At 39.8% G+C, this 23,661-nt stretch overlaps 1 long non-coding RNA gene and 1 pseudogene across 1 annotated transcript; both read right to left on the bottom strand.

Annotated features, from left to right (window-relative positions):
* Positions 1-261: 261 nt before the first annotated feature.
* Positions 262-18,669, bottom strand: LOC140923761 (uncharacterized). Its single transcript, XR_012164185.1, has 3 exons — positions 18,615-18,669; positions 10,952-11,028; positions 262-401 (listed from the first exon to the last, which is right to left on the bottom strand). It is a non-coding gene; the product is annotated as an uncharacterized lncRNA (long non-coding RNA).
* On the bottom strand, positions 5,231-5,937 carry LOC140923757 (calcipressin-1 pseudogene; annotated as a pseudogene).
* Positions 18,670-23,661: the final 4,992 nt, after the last annotated feature.

Below are 23,661 nucleotides of genomic sequence, written 5' to 3'. Positions count from 1 at the left end.
TAGTCCAGGCGTCGCTATGGTTACTTGACTCCTCGTAGCACGTGTCAAACTCGGATACGTTATTGTTGTTATGAAATTCAAGCGAGTTACGGGAGTTTCTACGTGCTTCACAGTGTTGTCGTTGCAGAGATTTCCAGTACAGCATTTAATAAAACAGTTTTCGACGATACCGCTATAGTTGTAACAATACAAGCTCTGGAGAAATCCGCAATCCTTTAAGACGGAACAGTTTTTGATTGTCTCCACTCGCCTACCAATCAGAGGGAAATCCGATGTCTTGGTCACGGTGAAGCAAGAATCGTACGAACGAGAACCAGAAGGTTGACATTCTATCTCACTTGTTGTGTTCTCGCAGCTATTGAAGAGGTTTCCCTGACATGAAAAACATTTCAGAGACAGCACTGTGGAAGAAAACATTCAAATTAGTGGCTTGCTGTTGGTACAAAAATCAGACAACTTTCTACATTTCGCAGCTGATTTAAGCTATGTGTGTACTATACTGAATAGCTTTTTGGGCCGACACGAAATGTGAATGTCCACTCAGTTAGAGATCAGCGCGAGGCAGGTTCGCTGCGAGCGTTAGAGAAATCTCGCCGAAATTCACTCTAATGTGTGAACAGAATCCCTATCTGGTCTTGATCCGGTATGGTTTTCGTGGCGGTGCAAAACCTATAAGGTATGATGGAACATAGCCTCAAGCAAATAGGGTGGAAGACGCACATTTTAGGGTTTTTTTGAACAAAGGAAAAAGTCAATTAGAAAGAATCATAATTTAAAGCTTCAAGACCTTTCAAGAATTAATGGCTTTGGCCCTTTACGTGTCCTCAATTAACTGAAGACACTTTCCAGATCAAACACCATCTATAGAGAATAATGACACAGAGAAGGAATTTCGGCGACTGTGAAATTTTCTCTTGACAACAATAAATATATTTCAATTTCCGATTAATTTCAAGCGTTTAATTGGTGTAAAAAATAACTTTGCTGAAATTCACGTATCTCTCAAGGGATGGACTGGACGTTTCCTTCTCTGTTCCATTAGGGTCCTTACGATCCGACAACGGCGACGTCCATGAAAACCTTGCAGAAATATAGACTTCGCATCCTTTCAAACCGTTTCGCGATTATCCCGAGTCGCCCAGTTACTTAAAAGAAGGGAATTTATGTTGGAGCTGAAGAGAGGGCACCTAAGTTCAGACAGAGTTGGTAGAATTTAACGCCTTGCCGTTCCCGTCCTCAAAAAAACCTGCCGAGAATTTGGTCATTTCGTATCGTAGTCGTGCAGGGACGGCAAAGAAATGTACAAAAAAAAGCGTTATGCACGTTCAGAGTTGTCGCTTTGCTAACTAAACCCTATTGCTTTTTGAAGTTGCATTTGCCGTCGCCTTCGTAGTTCCTGTAGCATCAGGTCAGCGGTTATATTTAGCGCATGCCTACTGGAATAAAGTGTGTTCATTTGCATCCGCCATCTTGAGTGTATGTTGTGTCTTCTCGGAGAACACTTCATGGTGTCAGAAGTGGGATGGAGCACCTGAAACCGCCTGAAGCTTTGATATTGTCTACAGCGACGAATAAAGCCGAAGCATGGCGGCGTTGGAAAATGTCATGGGACCTGTACAAAGTTGCGAGCGGACTCGATCAAAAGGATGAGAAGATTCAAGTCGCTACGTTGCTCCACGCGCTTGGCAAGGAATGTGTGGAAATTTTTTCAAATTTTGTGTGGGATTCCGAGGATGATCGGGATAAAATTGAGGCCGTCGAAGGAAAGTTCAAAGCTCATTGTGCACCACTGACCTCGAGGCACTTCAATCGCTATTTGTTTATCGAACGGAAACAGCAGGACGGAGAGACAGTCGATGAATTCTGTAGCGCATTGAAAACACTAGCTAAGAACAGCGACCTCGGTGATAAAGAAGAATCTTGGATTTCATCCATGTTAGTCCTGGGGCTTAAGGATCCGCATTCCAAAGAAAGGTTGATGGAGAGAGAACAGAGTTTAGAGAAAACATTGCAAGCAGCTCGCATCGCAGAAACAAGCAAGCAGCACATGAAGAGCATAAAAGAAGAGGGTAGCAAAGTTGAGAAAGTGGATGTAGTAGACGGCAAAGGGCAGAAGCCTCAATGGGGAATGCCCTGTAGGAGTTGTGGTATTCGACATGCCCGAGATTCATGTCCTGCTGCTGGGCGACGCTGCCACAAGTGCCAGAAAATGAACCATTTTTCAAGGATGTGTCGTACCTCAGATGGACAAAAGAAGCAGGTAAACTCTCTTGATGATTGTGACTCTGACTCTGAAGTTATGTTCATTGGAGCAGTCAATGCAGGAGACAAAGACTGGGTTGAAACTGTCAATTTTGGAACTGTTCAAGAAGTCTTTAAACTAGATACTGGGGCCCAGTGCAATGTCTTGCCCAAAGCCGCATATGACAAAATTACAACAAACCCTTTGCAACCTTCCTCGGCAAGATTAGAAAGTTACTCCAGAACTTGTATTAGACCTGTTGGAAAGTGTGAGCTGCCTTGTTGGGTGCGTGGGGAAAGGTATCAAGTATGTTTTCAAGTGGTTGATGGAAATTACATGCCCCTCCTGGGTAGATCATCCTGTGAGAATATGGGCCTAATCCAGCGCATAAATGCCATTGAAAGTGTCAGTATTCTTGATGAGTTCCCTGAAGTATTCCAAGGACTTGGGTGCCTCCCAGGGAAATATCACATTAGTGTGGACCCCTCTGTTCCTCCTGTGGTCCACCCACCCAGACGAGTTCCTCACTCTAAGCGAGTCCCACTGAAGAAAGAGTTAGATCGGATGGAGAATGTTGGCATTGTAGAGAAAGTTCCCTTGAATGAACCTGGCGATTGGGTAAGCAGCCTTGTTTGTGTTGATAAACCGGATGGGTCTATTCGTGTATGCTTAGATCCTAAAGATCTTAATGTTGCCATTAAAAGAGAACACTACCCTTTGCCAGTGGTAGATGACATCACAACTAGTTGTTCAGGAGCCACACTATTCTCAACTTTGGATGCAGAAAAAGCATTCTACCAGATCCAGTTAGACGAGGAGAGTAGCAAGCTCCTGACATTTAATACCCCCTTCGGAAGGTATAGATACCTGAGGATGCCGATGGGGATTACGTCTGCTCCAGAAGTTTACCAACAAAGAATGGAGCAAGTCTTTGAAGGACTGCCGGGAGTGAAAGTCATCATGGATGACATAATCATACATGGTCGAACTGGGCCGGAACATGATACACGGTTGAGGGCTGTTCTGCAGCGTGCCAAAGATAACAATCTCAGATTGAAGAAGTCAAAGTGCCACATACAACAGGAAGAGGTGAAGTTCCATGGCCACTTGTTCTCCCATGACGGTTTGAAGACAGACCCAGAGAAGGTCAGAGCCATAGTTGAGATGCCAAGGCCAACAGACAAATCTGGTGTACAAAGATTGTTGGGGATGATCAACTATGTCAGTAAATTCATCCCCAACATGTCTGACCTTACTGCACCATTAAGACAGTTACTACACCAAGATGTTGAGTGGCACTGGGAAGAGTAGTAGGAAGCTAGTTTTAAAGCAATCAAGGAATCGCTTGTCTGCGCCCCTATTTTAGGATATTATGATGCAAAGAAATCCCTGACGCTACAAGTTGATGCCAGTTCAACTGGACTGGGTGCAGCATTGATTCAGGAAGACCGACCAATAGCTTATGCCTCAAAGGCACTCACGCCCACTCAAGAAAGGTATGCCCAAATTGAAAAGGAACTTTTGGCAGTAGTATTTGGCTGTGCCAAATTTGCAGAGTACATCGTGGGTCGTGATGTCACCGTTGAATCAGATCATAAACCTTTGTAGGCAATTATGAAGAAGCCCTTACACGTAGCACCCTTACGGCTGCAACGGATGTTGGTCCAACTCCAGCGCTTTCCAGGAATCAATGTGGTATACAAGCGTGGAGACAGCTTACATTTAGCGGACGCTTTGTCTCGAGCCCATTTGGAAGAACAGCTGACGAATGCTGAGCAATTGGACATAAACTTAGTAGAGGATGTTATCTCTGACCACCAGTTGGCCCGTTTCGCTGAGGCAACTAAGGAAGATGCGATTTTGTCTGACCTGCAACAAGTTATTTTGTCAGGTTGGCCAGATTCCAAAGGTCAAGTCCCACCCAATGCACAGGAGTTTTGGAATTACCGTGATGAATTAACAGTAGCCAAGGGACTGATCGTTAAGGGACAAAAGATTGTTGTACCAAGTAGCTTGAGAGGAGAGATGCTTGAGAAACTGCATGAGGGACACCTGGGTATCAACAAGACAATAGCGAGAGCGCGGGACGTATTGTTCTGGCCCAGGATGAGTGTGGAGATAACCGAGAAGATTAAAAACTGTCCTGTATGTCTAGAAAATCGACCAAGTCAGCAGCCTGAACCATTGAAGTCGCACGAGATTCCACCACTGCCTTGGGCTAAGGTTGGCACTAGATATTCTGCACAAGAATAATAATAATAATAATAATAATGTTTATTTCTTATATTGCGCAGTCTAGCATGCGATAAAGATATGATCGAGTGCGCATTACATCACTAAAATCTTAAAGTAATAAATGGCTAGTCCAAATAATGATAATAATAATAATAATTTACAATTTTCGGAAAACAATAAAAGTAACATATGAGTTAATAGAAGAACTAATAAAAAGCTAATTTAAAAAGATGTGTCTTTAGTAAACCTTTAAAAATGTTCAATGATTGACATTGTCTAATTTCTAGAGGGAGTCGATTCCATACTTTGGGCGCAGCATTTTCAAACGCCCTATCCCCGAGTGTCTTTTTTGTTCTATAGGTATTGTCCATTAGGAGTATGCCCCGGTATGATCTCAACTGATACCGCGAGCTCTCTTTGATTTTTATCAAGTCTAAAAGATATTGTGGTGCGACGCCGTAGATACATTTGTGAACTAGCATTGCTATCTTGAATTCTATACTGTGGGTAACCGGAAGCCAGTGCAGGTTGATCAGGGATGGTGTGATAGGATCATACCTAGATATAGTACATACCAGCCGAGCTGCCGCGTTCTGCAGGCGTTGCAGCTTACCAAGATGAACAGCGGGCGTACCATATAATAGACTGTTACAATAGTCTAATCGTGACATTATAATAGCCTGTACAATGGACTTTGCCTAAAACTGCAAAAAAAAAAACTAAGCTGTACTTATTAAATAATATACACGTATAACGTACTGGTACGGTTTATTGGTTAATTTTTCTATCTGGCCTTCTGGTTTGCGTCACTTCTCTAGGCAGAGATTTTAATGGATGAAACTTGCTACAGTCCTCATCTTCTGCATGTCTTTGGTCTTCATCACACAAATGCACCACTATACTTGGTGTGTCATCTGGTGAAGTGTGCAGATGGTAAGGTTTTGTAGTGTCCAAGCTTGCTACTGCAGCTAACAGATCATAGTTGATCACCGGATGAGATTCCACACTCTGTTCCCAGCCAACAGGTCGGGAAGCAGGAGGAGAAATCAAGAACTGTTTTGTCAGTGGCGGCGGCATTAAATTAGAGTTGTTGTTAAGAGAAGAACGTCTCTGGACAAAAAAGACCCCAAGTTCATAACCCAAGAAAAGTTGTCCATGAAGATCTTTCTTGGCTTCCCTGGCTTTCTCTTCGTTGTCAAATGTTACTCGTACTCTGTGAAAAGTTCGCAGGTAAATGAAGCTTCTGTCGTTTTTACCTCCATAAGGAGAGAACAGTTTTTCAAATAATTCCTTCGTAGTTTGATCGTCATAAACGTCGTTCGGCACATTTGTGATCGACAAACTCCATGACATATTTTCAGCTTCTTCACCGTCGCTGAAATTCGGGCCTGATGTGTTTCCGTTTTCGATGTGTGGCTTCATTTTGAAGGCAGTTCTACTGTTCTCAGTACGAGAAATGTAATGAATGAACGTAAATCACACACGGTATGGCGGAACTACCTCGTTACTGTCGATTATTACGTTACTGTCGATTATTACTCCAAGTGGCCAGAAATGACTTTACTCTCGTCAATGACAAGCACCGGAGTAATTACAGCTCTTAAATCCCAGTTTGCGAGATATGGAGTCCCTTCAGTTGTCGTTTCTGACAATGGCCCCTGTTACAACTCTGCAGAATTTAGGAAGTTTTCAGAAGACTGGGGTTTTGAACACATCACTTCAAGTCCTGGCTACCCACAATCCAATGGCCAGTCAGAGAGAACCGTCAAGACCGTTAAAGCAATGCTGGAGAAAGCTGGTGACCCATACAAAGCTTTCCTTTCTTACCGAAATACACCCCTGGAGGAAGTTAATCTGTCACCCTCACAAATGCTAATGGGAAGACGTTTGCGAACCTCAATTCCAGTGACTGAGGATTTGTTGAAACCTCAACTCTATGACCCTGAAGATGTCCTCCCTAAGTTAAAAGAAAGGCAGAGAAAGCAGAAGCTGCAGCATGATAGAAAAGCAAAGGAACTGCCCCCTTTGAGGGATGGTGAGGTTGTAAGAGTTAGAGAAGGCAACAAGTGGAAACCTGCTAGAGTTACACAGGTTCTTCCTTCACCCAGATCTTATAAGGTTGAAACAGAGCGTGGAGAGTACCGAAGAAACCGTCGACATTTATTAAGAACTGAAGAGTCTCAGATCCCAGAAATCACCCCTACACCGGAAGTCTCGAATGATGAGGACCTGACAGACACGGAAGTTGAGCCATCCTCTGTTAGAGTGGCCCACGAGAATCCTGTAACACCGCCAACCGGAATGTCTACGGCTACTACCACGCGGTCTGGTCGGACAATTAAGGAACCTCAGAGATTTAAGGACTATGTTAAGTATTAGATACAAAGCAGACACTTTACAGCTTTTCAGTTAAGCTTTCTGTTTCCAGTTTTCAGGAAAGGACACATTGCTCTTGTTGCAGCATTGTCTCATGTTTCCTTTTTTTGTTGTCTTTCTTTTATTGTTACGGTTTGTTTGTTAAATTCAGTAATTTCAGTTTTCTTTGTTTCTTAAAAAAAAAGGGGGATGTAGCATCAGGTCAGCGGTTATATTTAGCGCATGCCTACTGGAATAAAGTGTGTTCATTTGCATCCGCCATCTTGAGTGTATGTTGTGTCTTCTCGGAGAACACTTCAGTTCCGTAAGGTCCATTTTATTGTATCTTAGTACTGTATCGTTTCTCTATTAACCCCACATACGTTTAGTTGTGGAATAATAAACTTACAGGCAGTATAAACGCGCAAGATGCACCGACGGTCAAGAAAAAAGCCTTTAGACCTTTTCTTTATTTACTAGAAAAAGCAAGCTCAGAATAAAGTCAAAATTCAAATAAACGCAGAGTTCTTAAGTCCAAGTTTGAATCAAACGCCGGCGGTTAATGATACGGTATGTTGTATGTATGTATGTAAATCTTTATTTAAACACGGGAAATCATCAGTTAAGCTTAAGTTAAAAACTAAAACTAATTACAACTGCTTTACATGATTGCCGTGTGGGAATCCGATATATCAGCTACCTTCTTGATATTTCGCTTAAAATGCTCAACGGATGCAGCGTTTTTTAAGTTTTTGGGCAAGTTATTCCATAACATGGCCCCGCCGTAAGAGAAGCTTCGTTTCAAATAATTGGTGTTTGGTTTGGACAGGGTCAGCCTTCCCTCAGAGTTTCTTAAGTTGTAAGCAGAGTGACGCTGAGAGAAAAGACTTTGTAGATTTTTTGGAGCAAGGTCATGTATGGTTTTATACATCATTAAGGCTTTTTGTTTCTTTCGTCTAAGAGATAGCCTCTCCCAGCTGAGGGTGGAGAGAAGGTGGTTTGAGCTCGCATCAAAGGGTGATTTAGTAATAACTCTGGCTGCACGATTCTGTAATTTTTGGAGCTTATCACTCAAGTAACCACTCAAACAGTCCCAGACGGGGCTGCAGTAATCAAAATGAGGCATAATTAAAGCGTTATAAATTTGAATTGCAGTTTCTTTGGATATAAAGGGCCGCACACGTTTTAGGGCGCCTATAGCTGAAGAGACTTTCTTGCAGATCTCTTCAACGTGTTTACCCCAAGAGAGTTGAGCATCTATGGTAAGACCCAAGGATTTGGTATGATCGACTCTCTTGATAATTTGGTCATCAATTTTGATTTCTACATCGTCACATTGGGCAGATAGTCTTTGTCTTGATCCAATAATCATTAGCTCTGTTTTAGCAACATTTAGACTGAGCTTGTTAGCTTTCAGCCAACAGCTAAGGTTATTTAATTCAGGGGTTAGAGCTAGCTTAAGCTCTGTTAACGTCTTAGCAGATAACGTAAGGTTGGTGTCATCGGCAAACATTCTTGGTACGGCGCCCCGCAGGGAGTTGGGAAGATCATTAATGTAAATTAAAAATAGCAAAGGACCCAATATGCTACCCTGCGGCACGCCGCAACTGAGGGTACGAGCAGATGATAGTTTGCCACTGACATTACATCTTTGGGTTCGGCCACTTATGTTAGTTTTTGAGGAGAGGGGAAAGCCAGCGTAGCCGGAAAAAAATCATTAGAAGTAAAAGAACACCAAAGGGGGTTCCCAATCCGGCCGGCATTGGCTTCTTCAACCCGCTCACCTCGACACAAATTTTTGCTCAACCCGGTAATCCTAACTCTTGCCGAACACCGGCCTTCTGACCTTTGTGCTACCTACCGCACAAGTCTTTCCCCCGTGCTTCGCCATTACAGTCATTTGCATGGACAGAAATATTGCCCCGCGATCGATGTGTCAACCATGTGACGTCATATGCATATTTAAGTAAGAATCGGCTTAACGCACTTTCTGCGGCAATTTGACCATATTCGCATTGGAAAAAAGTACTGATAAAATGATTTTCATGCCATCAAAACCATTTTTCCCGTTATTTTTGGTATTTAGCTCGTTAAGACAAATCCCGGATCGTGCGAAAACGCCTTTTCAGGAACACTTAACAAACCTTTGTGGACGCTTGGCAGACACCGGGACGGACTTGATTATATATATGGGCCAAGGTGCAAATGCACGTGCGCCATATGCTAAATCTAAATATGAGTTAGTAACACCTGATGCAGCGAGGCGTAAGGGCAGGGCGGGAAAGGTAGCTGGCCCAGTGCCAAAAAACGTGCTGCTAGAGGCTCCTGTTAAAAAAGGAATAGACTCGGGCCTGCTTTGTGTGCATGTGCCTGTAATTGCCCCCAGGCCATTTATGTTGTCAAATGAATACTTTACACAGAGATTTTCTTCCAGTCCTTCGAACTGTTGTTGTCATGACACTTATTTACCTAGTGTAAGATGTCCTGTTTTAAAAATTTAAACTGATTATAATCTTTCATCGGAACTAGTTAAGCTGAGACTTGAACTTTGAAGTTTTTTCCTTTCTAGGGTTAATCCCAGTTTTCAATGACGTAGTTACCACGCGCAGTAATCCAAAAGGAAATAAATTTTTAGCATTAAAAGTCAGATCCAACAGGGATTATCCACTGGCGACGATTATTCTCCGACGGAAAAAACTGTATGGATTAATGCAATTAAATGCATCATACACATCTGCGCCATATCTCACCTCATATCAGACGCTTTTAGTGGTTAAACCTTTCGCGATTACGGTTTGGAATCAATATGAAACCGCCCAGATAAGATATGACTTTTTTTCCCTAAAATCATATGTCCCGAGTATGAAATTAATATGAAAGGAGAATTGTAGATTATTGCGTCAGTCAAAAACGAACCTTTATTTTCGATTGTCATGTTTGCAAAGGAATCAACTAACCGGAACCGCCATTAATATTTTAGTTGTATTTAATAGATTTAAAAGCGTGGTTAATGAAACCCGACTTGTTTCAAAATTAAAAACATTGGGAAGAAAGGTCTATTTATCGTCCGATGAATAAATGAGACTGGTATAAAGATGAAAAATGGATTGATTCCCGAGCTACAAATGGCCTCCCCTACGAGTCAGTGTGCTGATGATATTTCAATTACCTCGAAAAAGCGTGATTTCTTATTTTCTGCATACATATTTGAAACATTAACTGATTTCGGTAAATTACTTGATGACGGCTTCAAAAGCATTTCTTTCCTTTTCCCCTAGACAACCAGCCCAGTATTACATCGGAAGTTAGACAAATAAATTCCATGGAATCCAAGTTATAAAACTTTCCCTCTAATGAAAGAAATATCGCCAGGATTTAAACGCTGTGAAACTATCAGAGTATTCTGCAAGACTCTACATGCTGGCACCATGAATGCCATTTTAAATTTTCCGTGCAAGATAAAGGCTGATTGCGTTTTATTGAATATGAAAAATTAATTCTCCTCAAAGAAAACGAAAATGAGTATGCAATCTGCAAAATCTTCCGAAACAATACATATTATCTGGATGTAATGACCAGATGTGTAAACAATGATGTCCTTTTCACAAGCCTTTATTAATTTAAGGTAGCACCTTTACTTTTAGCGAGGTTTCGGTGGATATAATACTAATTTGTAACTAATTTTGTAGTCTTAAAAATGATGGAATGGCGACGAACTAAACAAATTTCATTGTTGATAAAATTCTAGTTATGATCTCGATATATAAAGCTTGGTGAAGGTTTTGGGCCTCTACCACCTTTGAAAATTAAATCACACTGGTAAGTCTTGAAGGTTTTGCGAGCTTTTGATTGTCACGATCTCTGGATAACAACTAACTGGCAATTAAATTAACAATAAAAATAGCGATAATATTAAAACAAAGACAAGGTTGAAAAACATGAGTAAAATATTGGCTTTATATACTGCACACGACAAAAATGTGCCTGATCAATACAACGTGGAGAGCAATGCAAAAAGGATCATTTCACTGAGCAGTATTCTTTCCAGTTCATTCTGTTGGAGGGATTGAAAAAGGGAAATTACTTAAGAGGTTTGCTTTTAATAAAACCTGAACTTACCTGGGCGCATCATGTAGATGGAACACCAAAGGAAGAGAGCGAAGTAACAAATACACTTCATCTTCAGTTGTCGTTACCTTGATTGGAGAAAGACCTAGTTAGAATGATATATTGCGATCTGTTTCAACTCCTTTCAGGGAGCTGAATCAACAGACCGCCCACATGTCAAAGGGCAGTCCTGACGTAAGTCCTTGGTTCTTTATTTAATAAGACGTGGATTAGATTTGACAACAACTAATTACTTTATAAATGAAAAAAAAAATTGACCTGTACAAAACCGATATTTAAGACGATTGCTCGAACAGAATTTAGTGTGGGAGGGCAGGGGGCTGGAAACGCGAGCCTCAGGGGCGAGAGGGGTACGTGAGGCGGCAGAGGAAAAGGGCGGGAGGTGGGAATTCTAGTATAGCTAGAAGAGCGGGAAGAGGGAGAAATAGGGGGAAAATACGCAACAATGCTTAATATTTTGCAATACAAAAGGGGTTAAGGAGAGGAAGGCAAGGAACATAGGACGGAAGACGAAAATTTAAGGAGTGGGAGGCCGGAGAAGGCTATGGTGGCCTAGGAGTGCCATAAGAAAATTGTGTAGTATCTTGTAAGTTCCCCGTAATTTATTATGTTATTTCATTTTATTTTTAAACTTTAAACGAAAAAAAATTATTATCGAGATACTTTAAATCAAATTTAAACGAAAAAAATAGAAAGTAAGGGACCGGTCATTATTTATGTGGGGGGGGTGGGGGGGGATTTTTTTTGTTTTTGCATGAAAGAAAAACGTGACCCACCCCTTTAAGCCCATTAGTTAACTCTTGACCCACCCCCATATAACTTTATATAAGAGGTGACCCAACCCCATCCCCCTTCAATCTATACCTCTACAGTCAAACTACCTGACCCGTGAACACCTAGACATCATTATTGATTTCATTAATCGATTATTGAAAAAATAAGTTTTGCAATATTCAAACCAAAACCAGTTTAAAAAAATTTGCTCCTTTAAACAAAAAATAGTAATTCAATAAAAAAAACGAATTTTCAAACTATTTTTGATTTGAAAATTGGAAAAATTTGATTTCACTAAATTGAATAAGGAATTCAATAATCCATTATTGAAACTAATAATGATTTCTAGCTGTTCACGCTTCAGGTAGTAAAAGTTCCCAGACAGTTATATTAAGAAAAGGAAGCATGCAAGCCTTCTCAATAAGGGCTTATGTTTATTTATTGATATTTAGTGCCCACATCTTTGAATCTCCACACTTAGATTGGATTGCTAGATATGACATCCAGTTGTGTTATATTTTATGTCCAGCATTGCATTAAAATTTATTTAGATCTTCCACATGAATTGTAGTGAGTGTGATTCTTTACAAAACACACATAATGACCCACCCCTTTTCTCTAAAAAAAATAGGCCTGGCCCACCCCATGATTTTTCCCCCCCCACCCCCCCACATAAATAATGACCGGTCCCTAAAGTAAAATAATTTTTAAGCAAAAGTAAAATAAAACGAAAATAATATTTCCTTGGCCTAGCAGTGCCATAAGGTTTTTCTAAAAAAAAAAAAATGTTGTTCATGGCCTATCGATGCCAGAGCCCACAATGCACTTCGCTGATCTTTTGCGTGGCTCCTAAGCGATGTTTGCATGATTTCTCTGTTTCAATCATGTCGGGTAAACGTAAGCAATGGGACGACTACAAGGAGCGCCAAGGAAAGAGACGGGTTACCAGTGCAAAAATAGTAGTTGTTTGTTTCATCCATGTGTGTTGTTGATGCAATTTCAGGATCACACAAAGTGTAACCAACTCCTTGGATATCTAATACCATTAATTGGGTGTTTGACTTCTTGTAGGTGTAGTGGCTGAAGGTCTCGGTCTTCATGCTTAGTTCCGAGGCTTCTTCACTACAGATTAAGCCATCATTATTGATTAGTTTCACAAAGTGCCCATCAATAAAGGTTTCTATTGTTACAAACTCATTGCCCATAGATGAGAAGAAAACTTTGTTGTACGTAAAGGTTCTTCCAAACTCTAGCACTGGTGCTTCTGCATCCATTGACTGTGCAAAGTTTCGTGCCAGAGCATTCAGTTGAACAGATTTCCTGGTGTGTGCTTCCATTGAACCGAACAGCTGAATTATACCAGGTTTCTCTCCTTCTTTGTATTTCTTTAATACATAATCTCCTTTAGGAAGGCCTGATAGAGCCTTGGCCATATATGCCTCTCTAAATGCACCTTCTGAAAACGACTTACGATGCAGCGAAAGTGTGACCGGAAAAGGATCTAACCACTTCAATTCATTGACGGCAAATTCTTCTAGATGAAGCGTGACAACATTTGTTTCTGGTTCTATAAGCTGGCCCACTTTCAACATTTGACTAAGAGAGACAGAACGCGGTATTACAGACGATTTTGTGACAGCTGTCGCCGCACTATCGCACTTTCGTGGGCTAACTGGCTCACTTTTATGTAATGGCCGGAGACTGGCTCCTCCGATTTTTGCGACTTTTCATATATTCCAGAAATCTGATATGAATGACCTTCGACCAGTCTTTGATCTGACTTTCATGCGTGTAAGAGGGCCCGCGTTCGCCCGCGAGAACATCACATTCGCAATTTGTTTCAAAATGCGACTTACAGCCATCTTTGATATTCTTGAAAGTTGATTCTTTGTCGAACGGCACGAGGGTTAAAGGGCCAATGCGGTTGTACTTTTGGCACTTGCCTTGAACGTTTGCCGATAGTCTCTGCACAGTCAAGAAGCCTTCAGATGCACTGGGGCTAGCTTTATCGCTCTTTGCACCTACCCGTCTGGGGCTAGCTTTATCGCTCTTTGCACCTACCCGTCTCTTCCCTTGGCGCTCCTTGTAGTCGTCCCATTGCTTACGTTTACCCGACATGATTGAAACAGAGCAATCATGCAAACATCGCTTAGGAGCCACGCAAAAGATCAGCGAAGTGCATTGTGCGCTCTGGCATCGATAGGCCATGAACAACATTTTTTTTTTTTTTAGAAAAACCTTATGGCACTGCTAGGCCAAGGAAGTATTATTTCCGTTTCATTTTACCTTTGCTTAAAAATTATTTTACTTTACTTTCTATTTTTTTCGTTTAAATTTGATTTAAAGTATCTCGATAATAATTTTTTTCGTTTAAAGTTTAAAAATAAAATGAAATAACATAATAAATTACGGGGAACTTACAAGATACTACACAATTTTCTTATGGCACTCCTAGGCCACCATAGGAAGTCCGATGGCAAACCATGTCGGTCCCATTACCTCTCATGGGCAAGGCTACAAATGGCGTCAGCCATGCCAGCCGAATCGAACGTAACCTGAAATCAGGCCCAATTTTAGCGGTTCTCATACATTCTCTCTAACGGCTACCGCTAAAATTCGGCCTGATACAAACTCTCTCACGGTTGTGCCTAAATCATATCCTCCAAAAGGACAGCCGAGGAGTACTAGGAACGAGTTTCCGATTCGGGCCGACTTCAGAAATTCTCGAAAGCATCCAATATGGCGTCTCAAGCGTGGTGAAAACTGACAGCCAAACGAGCCGTTTTATCCCCAGAGAAGAGTTATTTACGGTATTGTTGACGCAGTTTGCGTTTATTGTGAGTTTTGGAGTGTTCTTGGTCCTGTATAGTAAGCAATCCTTTTATAAATGTCTTATCAATCTGTCTTGTCCCGCTGGCCGGTATTACGGAAAAAATAGTACCGTCCAACGGGACATCCTAAATTATAGCAACATTTGTTGGCATGTACATCACCTCTAGCTTTTATTGTTAAACTGTGTTGTAGGACTGGATTTCTACAGGTTTCTACAAGCTTAGGATGACTCTATGGGAACATTTTTATTCATAAAAGTGGCCTTGTCCTTTTAGCCGGTATTACCGAAGAAAATAGTACCGTCCAAAGGGACATCCTGAGTTTTAGCAACATTTGTTAGGAGGTATATCATATCTGGGTTTTTTATTGTTAAACGGTGTTGTACAACTTGATTTCTGTAGGTTTCTACAAGCTTAGGATAACTGTATATATAGGAATATTTTTATTCATAAAAGTGGTCCTGTCCTTTTGGCCGGTATTACCCAAGAAAATAGTAGCGTTCAGCGGGACATCCTGAGTTTTAGTAACATTTGTTAGGAGGTACATATCATACCTGGGTTTTTTATTGTTAAACGGTCATTCTTTACGTTTCCAAAAGGCCAGGGTAACTAAACAGGAATGTTTTTTTTATCGCTAAAAATGCCTTGTCCTTTTGGCTTGTATTATTTAAGGAAATAGACTGTACCGCCTAGCACGACACCCTAAACTATGTCAGCAGTTGCTTGCGTGTATTACTACATGACATGCAGATTGTTATTGTTACATTGTAATACATACCTTGCCCTCTGAAGGCTTTTTCTTACCAGCTTAGGACAGCTGAACAAAGATAGTTTTATTCATTCTTTGTTGTTGTTATCACCTAAGAATGTCCACCCAGGGGGACAATATCTAGGGAGTACTCAGAACTGACAGCTAGACGTGCCGTTTTATTGCCAGGGAAGCGTGATTTTAGGGTATACTTTGCGATGTTTGAGATTCTCATGTTCTTTGAAAAATTCCTAATTGATCATATCAGCAGTCCATTATGTAATTGATATCCTTGATTCATGATATACTTTCATCCTTACTACATCCAGGAAAGGCCAGTTAGATCTATTATTATCATAAATATTATTGTTATTGTTGTTGTTTTTATTATGTTGTTATTATTATTTAGTATTGTTATAGAATCATTGTTATTTCCCTGTCCTCAGTATTTGTGTGTTGTTTGACTGGTCAGTATCACTCAGCAAAAAAAGGTTGGTACAGTTGGCTGTACTCACCGGCTGGCACTATCAAAACAAATCAAAATAATTTTTTTAGTGACAGCAACATTATTCTTATCCCCCCTCCCCCCCACCTCTCCATACTGAAATTGTGGTCTAATTTTATCCTTGGTCTAAATTTTATTTTCTTTTGTTTCAAACTCATTATCATCATTACCATACCCAAAAACCTACCTACCTTGGCAGGAACCAACCTCGGTTGTTCTGGAGACTCCCCCCAACTGTCAACAGCCCCAATAACCCCACTACCGGTCGGAGAAATATATGAAGTAAACAAGATCCTCGCGTTGCTTTGTGCTGCTCACTAGTGTTCATTTAAAACAAAAATTGAAAAAAAAAGTGAAAAACTTTGAAGAGGAAGCTAGGCTAACTAGACAGTACATTGTAACTGTCTATCAATTTCATAACATGATATGCTTTGTTCTTCGTTCATGGACGAAATTACAGAAACTCATCAGTGACAAGTTCTGTTCAATTTCTACATTACAGATGTACCACAGCAATTAAACTCAACTGATTGTGGTGTCTTTGTCTGTATGGTAGGTTTTGCTATTTTATCACCTTTGCAATGAAGATTATTGAATGGAAAGTCATTCATTATGCAATTCCATCAAAATGAATATGAACTTTTAAGTATTATCCTTCAAAACCATTTTCATACATCACTACTGTTACTGATTAGTTTGCAGAGTACCTCAGGAGGGGGATAATGCCCAACTCTATAAACGGGTATTGAAACAGTTTAAAAAAGTTCAGACACTGTTGATGAAAATAAGTTAGTTTCACCGTATTCTACCCCCTTTGAAATACAAGTCTATTTTTACTCTAAGACCTTGGATATTAATTAACACTCTTTTGTCTCTACTCTTTTATCTTTTCAAGATTTCCAAAACATGATCAAGCAACAGCTGCTGCAAACGTTTTTGTAATAAACTTAAAGTACCATGGGCAGATCCACGATTTCTGAATGGTGGGTTGTTGATACCAATCGGCCATCAAACTATATGTTATTAATTTTAAGTTGTTGCACTTTTGTCCCAAAGCATGCCGATTTAGGAAGGACGATGGCTGGTTGCCTTCACAAGGTTTTTGCCTCCCACGTGTTTCCATTTGCTTCCCCAAGAATTATATTTTTTGGTAGACTGTTCTAAAAAAGGGTGGCTAGCCAGTCAATCCACCCCTCCTGGATCCAAACACTGACACATGTACTACCAATTCTTGTTGATGAGTGGAGAAGATAAAAGCAACTCTAAACTCATCGTGCTCCTTAAACTCATCGTGCCATCTTATCTCAGGTAAGTTTTGTTTTCCATTTGTTTCAACGTCATTAGCATTCATTACCATACCCAAAACAAAAGAAAAACAAAAATTACCTGAGATAAAAAACTAACTTTCAAAACACTTTCAAATGAGATAAACCTTGAAAAATTAAACACAAGCTTGCTAAGCTAATTTAGGACGTCCTGCTGGGTGGTACTATTTTCTTAGCTTATACCATTCAAAAGGGCTAGACAATTTTCAAGAATAAAAACCACTCCTGTTTGGTTATCCTTGGATTTCAAATGTCAAACAAGAAAAAGGGTTTTGCACTTCCCCATCACTGTTATACCTGAGTACTCCCTGTAGAGTGTCCCCCTGGGTAGACATTCTTAAGTGATTACAACAACAAGGTATGAATTAAACTATCTTTGTTCAGCAGTCCCCAGCTGGTAGGAAAAAGCCTTCAGAGGGCAAGGTATGTACTACAATGTAACAATAACAAGCTGCATGTCATGTAGTAATACATGCAAGCAACTGCTGACATAGTTTAGGATGTCCTGCTAGGCGGTACTATTTCCTTAAATAATACAAGCCAAAAGGACAAGGCATTTTTTACGATTAAAAAAAATGTTCCTGTTTAGTTACCCTGGCCTTTTGGAAACCTAAAGAATGACCGTTTAGCAATAAAAAACCCAGATATGACATACCTCCTAACAAATGTTGCTAAAACTCAGGATGTCCCGCTGGACGGTACCATTTTCTCCGGTAATACCGGCCAAAAGGACAGGGTCATTTTTATGTATAAAAATGTTCTTATACAGTTATCCTAAGCTTTCTCGATCTAATCTCCAAGCAAGCGAGACCGTATGCCGCTGTAAGCGCGTTCTTGTCTCTTATCAAATCATGGCGCGACGTTAAGGTCCCTAAATAAAGGCCCCGAGGGGGTGTCTCATTTTTTGTCTAAGATTACTCTGGCGCATCGTTTCTGTAAATTAATTGCGTCTTGGACGTGGAGCTTCGGTTTGCTTCATGTCCCCAAGACAATAACCCCCGTAGTCAAGTATTAGCTGGATAAGTGAGTTGTAAAACAAACTTCTCAGCTTTCAGTCACAGAAATGTATCTGTTCTTTTCAAAAGGCGAAGTCGCTTTCCTATATTCGATACCGTTGTTTAAAACCAGTTGTCTATCTTTATGCCAGGTAGTTTAGTATCGGCTACAGAATCAAGCTGAACCTCAACTGTTTTCACATTAAGATTTCTGCCGTTCAAGCAGTTAGCCCCAAACTTATGCTGTAGACAATCGCTTGCAGGGACGAGAATCATCAGCAAATGCAAACGCAAACACAACTTACATATAAGCTTCTGGGAACGAAAACTCGAACTTACCCTATGTGGAAGACGAGCTCAAAGCACTAGCCTAATCACCAATTAACCGACTGCTGCTTCAGACACGAACACTGAGATACACTTTAGAGAATAGAAGTAGTTGATTATGTATACTGAAAATGAAGCAGCGTACTTACCACGGAAACTACGAGGTACTGTTCACTGTGACGCAACCAACAGTCAAATGAAAGTTATGCTGCTTGTTAGCTCTAATCAATGGTCAATTTTCTGTACGAGTCATAGAACCGTGAAATCTCGACATTTTGACACTTTTCCAATGGTGAGGTAATGAACCGTTCAGCCGCTAGATCATTCTTTCTGTGGACATTTGCTTGAAAAAACGATCTTTGATCCTAAGGCAGTCTTTGCCAAATCACTGATATCGTATCAGAGGATTATAGTTTTTGTTTGATATTAGTCAAAAGTAAATCAACTGCGGTAAACTGAAGATACAGTCCAGTCCAGAACATCAGGTTAAACTGTCAAAGCTACTTCCGGCGTTGGTTAGCATTGGTCACCCAGTGAAGGCCCATACATAAAGGAGACCTCAAGAAAAGGATGGGCGGTTTTGAGTATTTTTAGAGTCGGGGGTATTCATTTTTAGAGCCTATTAAAAGTCATCTGTGCATGATTTTAAAAAAAGCCATAGCTTGTGATTTTTCCCAAAAAATCATTAAATAGTTTGGAAATGAATAAACTGACGATGAATGGCGAGATTTTGAATTTTAGACCAGACGTCACATTCTTATGAGTTTAGAAAAAGACGCGTCATTCATGTTCACTGAACTGGGAATGGACCCGAATGACGCAGGTGTTTTGTAGGAATAAACTTCCTTCGTGGAAACAATCATATCGCTGGGCCGAAAAGTCCCAAGTACATATTTACTGAACGACTTGCCATTTCATTGACTTATTCTATTTTTGGCTTTAAACTAGGGGTTTTCCTACTCATAATTCCGAATAGATTGGCATCTCTGCGGTACCAGTCACCTGAGTTTGACTTTTGGGAGCCAGTTGCATAAATCTCAACGTGAGACACACCAGCTAATCCCTGTTTCATACAGTACAAATTATTAGCTAGAAATGCTCTACTTTTTTCACAACTCTTAAATAATTCTATCTCGTTCCAAATGCGCATACTTATTCAGTTTTCAAAGAACTGACAAAAGTAAATAGAAATAATTTCTATTCACCCTTGCCATCTGTTGAAAAACGACTCATCTTTACCACAACCTTAACCCGAGCCTTTAATACGCCGATGGAATGCAGACGAAAGCGGGTTTAAAGCGATCAAAGAGGGACTAAATTACCTCCAACTACTAGAAAGTATAGCGAGAAAGCGTTTCGTCGTGCGGAGAAGATCTGGAAAAGGTCCTTGGTCGTGGATTACTGAATTGGGGAAAATTAAAATGAGGGATTCGTTCGAGAAGCAATATCGTATGATTTCCTGACGATGGCGGATGACCGTCGAGTCAGAAACTCGGGCATTCACGTAGTTGTTGATTATGTATTAGCTTAAATGATTTTTATTGAGGGTCGCTGACTGGATTCAGCTGTACGGTGATGCTCTTCAGTCCTTCTCAATTTTCTAAACATCAGCCGAAGAGGGATAAGTCTATTTTGGGTTCCTTTGTATCATCTTCAAATGGATACCTATTATTATTTTAGCACAAAAACGTGTTAAGGTCGACACCGATCACTCAATCATTTTATAAATTCTCAATAACTGCTAATTGTGTGAAAGTATAATGTTCATGGAGAATGTTGATGGAGATCACTATTTCTTAAGCCTGATCGCACTGAAACAGTTCAGTTCAGTCACCGTTCAGTTTTTTAGTGTGGATCGTAGTGGATATTTTTACACTGATTAAATCTGTGAAGTTAATTGTTTTAAGGGTATGAGGGGTGGCCAAATGAATAAGAGATTTTTAGTAAAAAAAGTAATTGCACTTTTAAGCTTTGGTCAAACTCAGGTGGTTGTGAGTTTTAGGTTTGATGTTTAGACTATCTTGTTTGTGTTTTTGCGGTGACTCGAATCTTAGTTTGAAATCCCTGTATTTGTTTTTTTTTTAAGTTAATGATGAGAATTTGTGCTTTAATTGAAATCGAGTTTTTTTTCTTATGCCATAATTTAAAGGTACATGAACTTATTCATAACTTATGATCAATAATAGATGGTGTAATTGTTAAGAACTTCCTTGAATGCATTTTGGTGTTGTTGAGAGAAGATGGTGATGACCAGCCTTTAATTTTACAAACAAAACTAATCCTAAAGGAAACATTGATGATAGTGCATGTCCAGCATTAAGTAAAACAGTTTTGCCTTCCTGATGCAACAGAGCAGCTTAGCTTTTTTAGACGGTGGCTCTGTGAGAATTTTATTAGCCTGCGTAGCAAGCGTTTCCGTGCTGTTTCGGAGCAAAGAAAGACCGAGGAACGAGATTCTGGGTTTTGGCCGCGCGAGAAATGAAACGAGAGCCAAAAAATTCCTTTCTTCCCCACCCCCTCCCCGCTTACTCGCGCCATTTTTCGCGCGGTCTTTGCTCCGACACAGCACGGATTTGCTTTATTTATGGAAAGTGAGTGTATCGCGGAGTTGAATCCCTCTGCAAGTTGTTGACCGCTAAAAAGGTGCCTTTTGATTTACCAACAAACGAGTGCAAATCAAAATACTGTCCATCTAAAAACTGGTTTCATCTGAAAGTTTAGTCGGGAATGACTTTTCTGAACGGCGTACGCAAGCGGAGGCTCACTGCGAAATAAACCTAAATGGCCATCTGTGAAACCAGGAAAACTGGTGTCCTCGTTCGTTGGCTGTTCTCTTTTGTTTTTAAAGATTTATGTACTGAAAATCGGGTAAAATTGCCGAGGAAAATATTAAGGGAACAGAAAAATAGAAATTTCAGTATTTTAAATTCGAGCGCGCCTAGCCAAAATGAAACTAGTAGAACATCGTGTCGCCGTCTTTTCGAAAACTTTTTACCTTCTACGTTAACAGAAATAACCTTCGAGATCTCGCTTAATCTCGCAAGACGTTAAATTTGATTGTGCTGACTGTTTTATTTTTAGCTGAAAAAATAACAGATAAAAGCCATTTTTTAAGTCAGCCAGTCTGCATTTTTCCCACGCGTGAAAAATTTGCATACTAGAAAAACAAGCAACGGAAGTAATTTTGGTTGGCTGATTCGGCCAATGTCAATCAATCAAAGAAGTGGGCGGCAGACGTTTCGTAGAAGGTTTGTATCAGGCTCTCTTTTCGTTTCGCCTAGACTGCCGGAATTTAATATTCAAAACGAAACGAAAATAGAGCCTGATCTCAGGTTAAATCGAACGAAAACTTACAGCTCTCTCAATAGAGTACTAAAGTGATGACGTCATAAAAATAAAATTTCTGAAATTATGGGATTTGTCAGCATATTCTGAAAGAACAATGTCCAAGAGGCCTACTTGCCAAAAATGAGCATTTCGCGGCAAATTGTCTCTGAGATCGTAGCCCAGTTATACTCAAAAAACTCCATACAAACCCTTCAATTTTTTTTTTGGGTCGACCCATAAAAAAATTGGGAAGGGTTTGTATGGAGTTTTGTAAGCATAACTGGGCTACGATCTCAGAGACAATTTGCCCCCAAATGCTCATTTTTGGCAAGTAGGCCTCTTGGACATTGTTCTTTCAGAATATCCTGACAAATCCCATAATTTCAGAAATTTCATTTTTATGACGTCACACTTTAGTACTCTATGACGGGCCAGAAATGACTGGCCAGAACAAGCCACAATTGCCAGAGACCGTTGTATATTACAGCTACCAAGAATAAAAGGCTTCTGATGAAAGAAAATGTATTTTTGGACTTATTTGCCATGGTTTTTGAAGAGCACAATTAAAAAAAAGTAGCATAATTTGGAAAAACGAGCATAATTTAGCATAATTTGGCTAAAAAAAGAGCAGTTCTACTGTAACCTGAGATCAGGCTCTATTTTCGTTTCGCTTTAAAAATTTAGAATGTATGAGAACAGCTAAAATAGGCCACTTGCACTGAGAGGTCACGTGACCAATGCTTCCTTTAAACAATAAGTTGGAATCTTATCTTGCTGATGCCAAAAATTGACAGAGCACATAAAAATTATCTTACACCCGTATGGTGGCCGACAACTGCCATTCGTCAAAACGACACAAATTTGTTAATTTTAGATTGAACTTTAATTATTTTGAATTGAAAGTGAAGTGAAAGTAAAAAGCAAAATTATTTTCTTTTTCATTGAACTGGAAATAGATTTTTTTTTTTATTTTCAACTCAAAACAAAACATTTTTATTATATATGAAATGTAAATAAAAATAAAAGTGAAGTAAAAGCAGAAGTAAAATTAATATGTTCACGGCCGGGAACTGCCATTCAAAAAAAAAAAAGTAAAATTAATATGTTCGTGGCCGGGAACTGCCGTTCAAAACAGGAAAAGTAAAATTAATATGTTCATGGCCGGGAACTGCCGTTCTTTGTGTCGTTACGCAAGTAGATTAGATCAAAGGCTCCTCAGGAGCAAGCCCATGGATGAATTGAATCGTAAACGAGCATGGGTGCTAAGTGCCACTGCTCTTGAATTTCGTAATTGAATTTCGTTATCACCCCATTGACAACCGAATGTTAAAGATTATCACCTCTGCATTTATAGCAACATTGGGAGCAAGATCATTCTCAGCAGCAGCTCCGAAACTCTGGAATGAGCTACCTTTGGAGCATCGTCAAGCAACATCACTTAATTAACAGTTTTAAATCTCGACTTAAAACCTATCTTTTTAAGAAGTATTTTTATAGTTTGTTACTTAGTTTATTTTATTCTCACGGTAATGTATTTTCGTTTTCTTTTAAACATATGATTGTAAAGCGCTATTGATCAGCACATGTAAATACGCGCTATATAAATTGGTAAATTATCATTATTATTATTATTATTATTATAGAAACTAGAAGGCTTGAGAAACATTCCATTTTGAAATTCATTTGTTTTAAACTGTTTGGGCACTGTAACATATTCACTTTCTCCTTAGTTTTTTTTAAAATATTTCATGACTTTCTCTGTGCTGGTTACTTGATATATCATGTTTACATTTCTTTAGCATTTGATTTTTGGCATGTGTGTTTTGGCATACGGTATTTAGCATTTGTTTTTTGGCATACATTGTCTGT

This window comes from Porites lutea, chromosome 13 (assembly GCF_958299795.1).
Source record: "Porites lutea chromosome 13, jaPorLute2.1, whole genome shotgun sequence".
Classification (NCBI taxonomy): Eukaryota; Metazoa; Cnidaria; class Anthozoa; order Scleractinia; family Poritidae; genus Porites; species Porites lutea.
This window is presented reverse-complemented; position numbering and strand designations above follow the sequence as displayed.